Source organism: Bombyx mori, chromosome 12, assembly GCF_030269925.1.
Source record: "Bombyx mori chromosome 12, ASM3026992v2".
NCBI classification, from domain to species: domain Eukaryota; kingdom Metazoa; phylum Arthropoda; class Insecta; order Lepidoptera; family Bombycidae; genus Bombyx; species Bombyx mori.
The window spans coordinates 16,325,211-16,336,630 of record NC_085118.1 but is presented as its reverse complement, the minus strand read 5'-3'; the positions used below and the strand labels follow the sequence as shown (position 1 = coordinate 16,336,630).

The 11,420-nt window shown below is 36.0% G+C and overlaps 2 long non-coding RNA genes across 2 annotated transcripts; one reads left to right on the top strand and one right to left on the bottom strand.

Annotated features, from left to right (window-relative positions):
• Positions 1-5,844: 5,844 nt before the first annotated feature.
• Positions 5,845-7,418, top strand: LOC134199919 (uncharacterized). The gene is made up of 3 exons (XR_009974582.1): positions 5,845-6,386; positions 6,629-6,780; positions 7,141-7,418. It is a non-coding gene; the product is annotated as an uncharacterized LOC134199919 (long non-coding RNA).
• Positions 7,416-8,734, bottom strand: LOC134199918 (uncharacterized). The gene is made up of 3 exons (XR_009974581.1): positions 8,262-8,734; positions 7,931-8,178; positions 7,416-7,826 (listed from the first exon to the last, which is right to left on the bottom strand). It is a non-coding gene; the product is annotated as an uncharacterized LOC134199918 (long non-coding RNA).
• Between the last annotated feature and the right edge of the window lie 2,686 nt (positions 8,735-11,420).

The following is an 11,420-nucleotide window of genomic DNA, read 5'->3' as shown; positions in this document are numbered from 1 at the left end:
ATTAGGCATCGCCCGTTCATTAATATAAAAAGCATCAATGAGCCAATAGTATAATAAACTAAACAAACGTCAAACAATGTACAATAAGTACAATTTTACGTACGTAATAAAAACAAAATATGAAAACGTAACAAAATTGTCTTCATCGAATAAATTCTTCAAATCTTCCCAAATATCGTATCTGGCAACACAGCTCTATCGCACGAGGTCGATAATTAAAAAGCGTTCTTAAACCGACCTCAGGCTCCGATGGTTCCAATTAAAATGTAAATTGGAGTAATAACAGCTTTCAATACGTCTCCACTATTATATTGAACAGGTAGATTTTGGAGGCAGACTTTTTAACCCATTTGCTTTTTTAAGAATTCGATGGGAGACAAGCATACGCCCAGCTTCACGGTAATTGGTCAGCGACGTCTAATGCCGATGATGCCAGGACTGCTATTAATTGATAGATAGTTCCTTTTTAAAAATTAGGACGTGTCGTAGCGCTTCGGAAGCAAAATGGTAGAGACTCAACCCCAGAGTCGGATTAGCTCTACTCTGATGATTTCCAGTAAAAATAAGATAGCTGAATCATCTCGAATAATTTCTCAGAGCATGCTCCATGGGACGTGCTGAGCAAAAAAAAGAGAGAAGTCTGCAATAAAATCTTCGGATTTTCTATGACCCGAACGACTTTCTTCTATGTAGATCCGGTAAAGGCAGCAGCACGCACATAATTGTGTCTTTTGGTAGTCACTTATAATCGAGCGAGCCGTCAGCTCGTTTATCCTTCACCCCAAAAAAGAATGAATTAATTAAGCTCCAATAAAAATGTTCTCAAAAACTTCAGAACGACGTCACGGGTGATTGAAAACCGTTCTAAAAGCTGTCCGTTGCAAGCTTCGATGGTTCCAATTAAAATGGAAATTGAAGCTGTTGCGATGCTCGCCATGTTTTCCTCCATTACAATTATGTTGAGGTGCTCGAGGTGAAATAGTGTCAAGTACTGTTTAATTAAGAGACGGCCAGATCGAGACTGGACTGATCGACCATTATCTCTGAATAATAATTTGGACGTAACACGAATTGATATAAATAAAAATTTCCGAGCTATTTTCACCGTTATCATCGGAAAATCGCGTATAACACAAGAGTAGTACGTCCAAATCTAAATTACGAGCAGCGTTGATTAAGATGCGGGAACCAAACCCTAAGCTAGCTCTCCACGGATCAATCGATGCTTTTGAAATGTTTAGTTGGTAGAAGTCGGCCGAAGAAGATGTGGATGAAGTGTGTATAAGAGAGAGAAGTGATTGTTGAGATGACGGCTGATAGAAGCGAATGGAATAGAAAAATTCGCTGTGTCGACCCCACGCAGTGAGATATGGTGGTGTGACAAAGAAGAAGAAGAGTTGGTGATATAAATGGTGAGTTCTCGAAACGCTACGCATTGTCCTAAATCAATAAATAAATTAAATACACTCATTCGTTGAAACAGCACGTCGAGTGTCGTATTGTATATGGACATTGCAAAAAAGCCTTAAAGGATCAAGTTTCCTCAACTCAACGACTTTTCATTTTCAATTGTCACAAAAATTAAACCATACTATATGTATATACAGCAATGTAATTATAATGATCTAAAGTTTATTGTAATGGTATAAAGAGCTTGGATTGCGAGTTTGAAAACATATTGCCAGTGGTTCTGTGTCTGACATAATTTATACCCAGAGTTTCAATTATTAAAAAATATGATTGCATTGATTAAAAGTATCATATTAATAATATCTTAAGACCCTGTCCCCAAGATTTAAATAACAAGAATAATCCAGCAGTATATACCAGCATATTCTGCGGATTCAGTCTAGTCTCACATACCCTGCGCCACCTAGACGTGAGGATCTCGTAGAAGATGAAACTGCAAGCCAAAAAATAATTTTTTTTATGGATAAAATTGTTCTATAAAACGATTTTTCTTTTTCTAAGATTTTCTTAAGTTATCGAAGGTGACAAGCTCATTTATTCTTAAAGTATCAGCCGCATTCATATTTTAAAGTTTTGCTTCCGAGAAACTACTAATGTTATTACACCAAACTACTATTGTTTTATTGCTTGAGACGAAGCAAGGTTGCGGGCCTCCCGATATTGACTTCAGAAGCCCAAACACAATGAAACGTGTATGCCACCATTCACACTGAAGTATAAAATCGTTTTTTAAAAAAAAGACAGTAGAACTGTTGTCCTATCAAACCGGAACACATGACCGCTAATCAGATAGTGATATTACTAGGTCTTTTAGTACTACTAGTACTACTTAGTACTAATAGGTCTTATATTAGGCTGTCCCATCACTAAACTGGCAAATTTAGAAATATTATTTTATCACATACAAAATTTCGAGAAATCCAACCAAATTTTCCCCTTCCACCGGAAAATAGCCAAGATTCGTATTACGTTACACGGAAAGTTCTCGAACCCTGTAATTGAGTTTTAAGGCAGACAACAGACCATCAAGTTCATCAACATCTCAAATGCGAGTACCGCACAATTACCAGCCACTCCGTACCTGTGTGTAGCGACGTGAAATACCATCTAGGGTTGTCAAAAAATATTGTTTTTGTCGGTTCAGTTTGTCAGTCGAACATGCGGCTTAAATGCATTCGTAGTGCATGTTGTTAATATAGAATAACGATGCAGCAGTCCTAAGATTTCGTCCTGTGTTGTGGGATGCAAACATGCGAGCAAAAACCACCAAAATTTCTAGTCAACATATTGCTTTCGGCTGAAAATTTATCAGGGTATCTCTTGTACAGTTGAGAAAAATACACAAAACACACCCAGCGGCAATCAATACAAATCAATCAGTCCAATTTCCTCATGAACATGCGTTATTATATCAGCCATGCGATTAAGTACCACCACTCTGCCTCCTTTCCATGCTGTCACGAAATTTCGTTATGATTTGAGGATCGGGACAGCGACTGTGCACCAAAATTGAGACTGTCTCAAGGCTGGTCTTTGCACTCACATTCTAAAGACGAAAGGCTCCGGTAGGCAGCGGCTTGGTTATGCCCCTAGCATTGCTGATCCATGGGCGACGGTAACCACTCACCATCAGGTGGGCCGTGCGCTCGTCTGCCTACAAGGACAATAAAAAAAAAGCCACGCTACACCAGGTGGGCTGTGAGTCCATTTACTCATCAATCGGCAAAAAAATATACTACTGGCAACAGTTTCTGTTCGAACGATAATGAAATCAACGTTCCTTCATGATACGCTGATAGCATACGACCATTAATTTTCCTAAAAGGTTTTGTTTAATCCATTATTCATCTAATTTCCTTGTACTCTTCATTACAAAACACCAGTAGCTTATAATTGTCGGATATATAATATATATTATATTACTATATAATTACCCGTCTATATAAAAATACGTATTTGTGTAATTTGATTGAAGGTGTTGCTACACTGGCCCTTGCAAGAGCATTGCTTCGCAGAATCTACCATCGGATCGGAAACGCAACTCGCTGAGAAGATACAGCGAGGAACTAAGTGGACTATATTTTTTAAGTGACAGCCCTACAATCAAATGCGCCACGCCACTGTGGCGGCCGGTTAGGCTCGACTCACACTATCGATTGAATATTCACGTGCGACACTCGCATAGCTGCGCTGAATGGCCACGTCGCGCCCGATTGTACCTCCGGCTGTTTGACGCGAGCCGGGGATTGCTACTGTCTATAAACAACTGTAAAACTAGATAGGGATTCAGGATTAAAGCTTTTCTGGTGCCCAAAATTTCATTTTCCTTTTTCATTTGGGAACTTTAGCCTGGGGGAGTCACGTCGGTACGGAAACATATAGCTATGTACGTTAATTCTGTGTGTATGTAAAATGTTTGTAAATTCTATTGCGAGTGCGTTCCATTTTTGTTTCTTACTTCTGGCTATTATATATGTAAAATAGAAGAAACGTGGTAAAAGCTTCAAAACTGATAACGACATTTTGAAGATAATCTTGCATGAAAATGACTTGCGTCCGACTACAGAGCAATGGTATCATCAGATGGGTATATAAATGTTTAGGTGTAGTATATTTTATATTATTGTCACGCCGGTAAGAGTGCTGCCATCTATCACCGAATAGTCGAACGAATATCAAAGGATCTAGTAGCGTCTAGAACGCTCGAGAAATACAACGCCATCTATTGTCAGATAGCGGAAACACAATACTCGACTTGTGTGGAATTTTCTCGATAATTATAGGGATGTAGTATCGACTATAAAAGCGTTGCAGAGATGCCACGCAGTCAGTCGGTAATCGGAACTACTCGAAGCGGACGAAACAGCGAACGGATTTCCTGAAGCGAAGCGGACGAAGCGAATTGAGAATTTTAAAGTGTTTGTAAATTGTTGTAAGTGTTCTAAGTGTTGAATACAGTTTTTAGTTGTACTTTGGTGGAACATTTATTTATCCTGAACCCCAGCGCGTAACTATATGACAGTTCAGACAGGTTTAAAACAGAATGCTTGACGGTAAAAAAGTGCAGGATGGTGATATCTCTCCATGCACACCCAATATACGCCTTATAACCATGAAAACTAATACTACCTAGGAATTATACCTATAGAATGGTTTAATTGAAAAATACTATGCAAGTTGGTTTACCCGCAATAGCAATAAAATGGTTCATTCTTTTTTCCAACTTATTCTTATTCTCCACCTTACCCTACTAGGTGCGGTCGGCACAGCTAATTTTTCTCTTCCATTCTCTTCTATCAGCCGTCATCTCAACACTCACTCCTCTCTCTCTCATATCGTCATTCACACACTCCATCCATGTCCTCTTCGGTCGACCTCTTCCCCCTCTACCTTGCACTACCATTTCCATACATATCCTAGTCACTTGCATCTTCTCTCTATGCATCACATGTCCATACCACGCTAACCGTCCGCTCCTTAATTTGTTGTTTACCGAAACAACAATTAAGGTTTCCTTACATTTTTTTTTCCAACTTATAAAACGAAAATACCCAAACACTGAACCGAACCTTTTTGACTAGAGAAAAGTTATTTGAAGTGTCACAAACACAATTTAAGTTAAAGCCGGCAGTCAAAGTTCTACTTGAACTTTCTAGAAGGGTTGAATTTGTACAAAAACTACTAAAGCAGGAAGTAATTTCGGAGTTTGTTATTGGTGTACATGGGTAGCTAGCTAAAGAGGTTCATGTTTGATGTCTGCACGGAATAACTTCGACAATCTGAAATCAAGAAATTTTCTGTGGATTTTCTAATTGAGAAAGTCGTAATGAAAATATCCTGGATATTTATGATTAGATACGAATGACCCCGACCTTTTTGGGTTACTGCTCGACTTCCTTATCATCGGACTGTGGACTTCTCATCACTTATTCGTCTACGTCTTAACGTTACTAATTAAACACCCAAAATTTCAATGTTGAGTATGGGTAGGTATTTTTATTAGATGCCTATGTGTATCCTGTAAGAGCGGAAGACGTAACGTGGGACGCCCCCTGGCTAGGTGGTGCGATGACCTTCGAACGGTAGCCGGCAAGAAGTGGATTAGGAGAGCCGTAAACCGGGCTCAGTGGCGTGGATTAGGAGAGGCCTATATCCAGCTGTGGACGACTGTGGGCTGTTGATGATGATGATGATGATGATGATGATGATGATGATATGTTTGGGCAGTTATCCGTTTTTATGTACCAAATTAACAATATATAGATACAGTCGTCTAATTTTGTTTTTGTTGTATAGCGTTACCTGTATGCGACGAAACAATAAAGATCCGGTATCTATATCTATGAAGACTAACGGCCGTTTTCAATAATCTATCTATCCCTAGTTTCGGTTACTAAAGATAGACAAATCTATATTTTTGTCCTTACTTACGTTCCAATAACCTATCGACGGGCAGCAGTTCCTTTCGGATTTATCTATCCATCGTCGGGAGGACGGATAGCCTGCTAAAGATAGAACGCTCATACAAATCGTGCTTACTTCCGTTTCAATATGAGTTTTAAGTAACTCTCCGGTAGGCGGCGCTATCTCTAGTATGGGCATTCGCTTATCTGTCAAAATCGGCCGGTTACATGTTTATCTTTCGAAAGTAAATCGCTATAATTTAATAATTGTTTCTCTTCATATTGGCATATTGTAGCAGTGATGATAGTGATATGGAATTATTTCAAATGATAATGGATTGTGATGCAGATTGTGATAGTGAGACCGATATCATATGGTTAGGAAAATAAAGATCGTCTGAATTACATGGCGAAGATCAATAATTACGAATTTGACTATAGATTTCTGAGCAAAGGTGTTGTGAATGAATTGATTAATTTAATGAGACCATATTTGAGTGTAACGTCAAAAAGGTAAGATAAATTTTAACCATAAAAGTACTCGTTATTACAACTTATATTTGTTTATAGCAATAGCAAAATTATACCTAATTTTTGTTGTGTTACAAAATCACACTCAACAGGAATTCTATAATACTGCTGGATTCCCATGGTGCCCTAAATGACATTCATATACGAATACAATAACCTGGTAGGCTATTTACCTTCATTCTTATTACACACTGATACCTCTACATTTTATATTTGTGTTACAGATTCAAATATAGGAGAGGAATTTAGAAACAGAAAAAGGGTATTTTGAATGTGTAATTTATGTGCAATGCATCATTGATGTTTCAAAATGTTGTTGCTTGATGGCCTGGGTCTACTCATGATACAACTATAATTAACCATTCCGATTGAAAAGGTATTTCTTATTTATATTACCTTATTTATAGTATTATTATTATATATTATTATTATATTTTTATTTATTTATATTATATATTTAGCTGTTTATATGAATTTAATATGACACTATTATAATAAATTATCTACATATCAAGAGAACATTGATAACAAGGTGGATTTGGAAATTGCTATTTGCTTGCCGATAGAGGCTATCCCCACAACCCTATCTTTTAACATGATTAATTAACCCACATACTCAATCGGAACGATTTAAAATGAATCACATATTAAAACAAGAAATACTATAGAGAGGTAATCTTTTTTTTTAGTTTGCTGTATTGTAAAATAATTTAAGAGAATAATGTATAATTTTCAGATGCATTGGTGTTTGTAAAAGAAGACTCCCTGTATATCATTGAAAAGTAGATTTAAACTAGAAAATATGCAAGCTGTTATTATAGCTGCCATGCTGCATAATATCGTCAGAAGTATGAATTTAGAATAATTAGAATCAGAAATTTCAGTCGCAGATACATTACAGGAAAATAATATAATTGTTCGTAACAATTTTTCAAAACTTACATCTGAAATACAACTATGTACTTATAAATAATTGCTTCCAAAGATAATTTATAAAATAAACTCCAAAGATAATTTGACTATTTTTTATTTTCCAAAATGATAATTACATGGTAGTTAGTACATGCAAGATATTTAACTTAGAATTTGTACATATACTTAAAAAACTATCTAACATAAAATTATTATTGCCTACTTAATTTATGAAATTTAATATTCCTTTTAAGTAATTTTTAATTTTTTTAATTATCTAAATCTAACTTAATTTTTGCTACAACAATCTCCTTTTCTTTATTTTCCAAGTCAAGTCTCTTTTTTGCTATTAGATATTCTGCTAATGCATTGTCCCTATGCTAGCCTTGCATTTCTTTTCTTCCATCTTGTTTCCGCTTGGCTGTAAAAGTGTTAAAAATATTATATGTGACCTACAACAATGTGCATGCTTTATCCAAAATTTCATCTGCAATCCTTACCACCTCCAGCCTGTAACAAAGAGCATAATTATTTCAAATACTACGGCAACCTGAAGAAAAAATCATGTTTATCAATGTGTTATTAGAGACAAACAATCAACTAATTATACTAACCTTACTAAGGTTGTTTCTTATGTTGCCGTAGCGTTCTTTAAGTTTTCCCATTTTAGTCGAAGCTGCGATGGAGTTCGTGGGAAACGACGAATCGACGAATTAAAATCATTTACAAGGGTTTGCCAAGCCTGCTCCTTCAATTTATTGTTTGTGGCATTTGTTGCCTTATTATTGAAATGGTTTTTCGCCGCCACAAGTTCTGCTAGAATCATCGTCTCATCTTTTGTCATGGGTGCTGCCTTTCTTGACTGAAAAAGATATATTTTCTAAACTTGAACTCAAAGTTTTCAAAGTAAAATTATTATTATCAATGTAGTTCATAGATACTTACAGAATTCTTTTATTTCACTGTAGCTCTTTAATTATAAACACACTTAGAATTATAAACGAAAGTTTTAAAGCGTTTTGGAGGTAAGTCATCATCTAATATAGTAGGTAAACAATAGAAAAACAAACAAAAGAAACTGATCACTGCTTATTGGCAAACGGACTGTCAAAACGTTTCGTTTCATAATTTCGACTAGGATAAAAATAGCAATACGTCCAATTTAAAAAAATCTACATATGTTTTTATTACTTTTTGTTATAGACAAATGTGTTTATGATAGTCTACAATATGCTGGTTAAATTATAGTTATAATTTAGAATAAAATAAAATAAGTCTTGATCCTGATGTTGTTTCGTATTTGTAGTAGAACGAAACGTATCAAGAGGCTCGGATAAATCGGAGGGAAGAAGCTATCTACTGTTGGTTAAAGAGAGATAGCACTTATCCGTGATTGTGAAACGCAAACTAAGGACAGATACGCTCTGGCTGATATTCGGAGATAGCTATCTATCCGAAAACTCAGATACGTTATTGAAAACGGCCGTAAATGACATTTAGGTAATATGCGACAGATATAACGCTCTACGAAGCAAAAATTTACTGTCTCTTTTCCACGGTCGAAGTGCAATATTTCGACTCATCCGCAGAACAAAGTCCGATGTGATCATAGAGCAAAAACGAGTTATATAGCTAGGCGCAATAAGGGATACGAACTCTACGGACGTGTGTTTTTGGAATTTTTGTATCTCATTTAGTTTCGGAAATATATAATTGAATAACGTTCTATCTGTCGTTAGCTCCGCATAAAAACGTACGGAGTGATCAAGCGCCGGCCCGCACGGAGCGGCCGCACTGTTCGTTCGTCAGTCCGGCCGCTGTTCGTTGTACTTGTTGGAGAGAGGGCGTCTTTGTGACAAGCGCTTAGGTTTTTACTGTTTGATTTTAAATTAATAATGTAACACGTATTTTGCTCGATAAAAGATATTTTTAGACATGTCACGATCACGGAAAATGTTGAATATGCTTAAGGCTGATACAGAAGACCCTGACCTTAGTTCATCATTTTCTAATGTAGGTGCTGTTCATATGGAGAAAAATGTAAATAATATTAAGTTGCCAACTTTTCAGTTGTATTATTTCATAATTCACACGCTATTAAGTTCTAAATTAAAAAAATATTATCTATATTGCTTTTTTGTTTCAATAAGTGCTTGTAGTCGACCGATGTTTTTATAAGACGTTTTTTGACGAATAGGTAATGAAACGCATTTTTAATGCAAAAACACAATTGGCGTAATGCATATTCACATGAGTAATCAATCTTTCTATAATAATTAACTGTTAAAAATAAAAGCGTTATGAAATATTAGGACGATATTTTACGAACACTATTGAACCTCTAAGCGTTCTATGTGAATATGGGACATTTTTTTACGAACTCTGTGACGCGATTTGTTGTTTCGTTAGTAAGATGAGACGTTGTTACTGGGATAATGAAATCAGTTAGGACGTTAATCGTGTAAAAAAGTTGTTAAATATAACGATTTTTTATTTAAATTTTGTTAAATTATTTCTGTATAATTAAATTGTTTTGCAAAACACATAAATATAAATAGTATTTTATAAATTGTCATAAAAATATGAGTTTTTAAAAAATTTCAGTTGTAAATGATGATGATACCTGTAAGACATACAAACGTCACCTTTGCCTCCTGGACCAGTAGAAATCAGTCAGGAACTAGCTGATGTATTGGTAAAATGCTACTTGAAGATAGTGGGACCAAGGAAATTACCTGCGACAGCTCAGTACCTAATCTCGTGCCTGATGTATCTGCCTTGGATGCTTACAGCAACCAACCTAGTATATTTTCTTTGAAAGTGCCTTTAAGTTACGAAAATTGACCACATATACAGCTTGAAGATTTAGAAGATCACCACAGATGTACTCCGTTCAATTTGGAACTGTCAGTACCAGCACTCATGCAATCTCCTACTAATATCCATTCGATCTGCAACACCGTATTCTGCCCTAATCATGTATCATGACCCTGAAAAATACAACACTAAAGCCATAAAAGAACGCCAGTATCGTGACATTGTCAACTCAAACTTCAATCTAGGTTTTCATACTCCCAAAAAGGATTAGTGCGAGGAATGTCACGTTTTTCGATTGAATAAAAATCCAACTGACCAAGAGAAAGAAGCTTTTCAATAACACCAGACAAATAAGAAGGCAAGGCATTTAAAAAGCCTAGATAAAAAAGATGCTGAGGAGTCAAAAGGAAACATGGTTACTGCTGTTTGATTTTGAAAAGTTTTACAGTGTCCTCTAAGCAATATAAATATATTTTACTATAACAGAAAGCTATCTTCTTTTAACTTTACGGTTTTTGATATGGGTAAAAAGAAGGCCATTTGCTATTCGTGGGATGAATCTGTGGAAAAACGTGGAGCAAACGAGGTAAGCAGTTACCTCTTAAATTTTATACAGACTAATGTTGAACAAGGGACCAAGGAGTTCCGCTTTTGGTCAGACAATTGTGCGGGCCAAAATTGTAATCGCTTTGTATATTCATTATACATTTATGCCGCAAAAAAGTTCAACATATACATTACACACCGGTTTTTACAGAAAGGGCATACCCAAAATGAGGGGGACAGTATCCAATCTGTCATCAAGAGAGCTTCTCAAACCAAAACTATATATACCCCTCATTAATGGCGTTTATTAGTAAGATGGGCCAAGAATGAAGGAGAACCCTATGTTGTTCGAAACGTAACCCAGGATGACGTATTCGACTTTAAAAGTCTTGTTAATAATAAGGTTTGGATCAAAGACATTAAGGGCAAGAAGATTAACTGGAATAACATCCCAACAAATTTGTTTTTTAAATATGATCTAACTTAACCTGATTATGATATTTTAGTAATTCGTAGTAATACGAGGAACTCGGTACAAGCTGAACTAAAAGCTGCATATTTTGGACCTATTATGATTCCTGCTGCGAAGTATAAAGATTTAATGGATATGTGCCGCTCAGAACTTATTCCCTTAGAGGAACTCCATACTTTAACTCTTTGCCACATCACATAACTGTTACTGCTTCTGAAGAATCGGATGATAATCTATCGGAATAATTTTATCTAGTGTCTGCTTCCTCT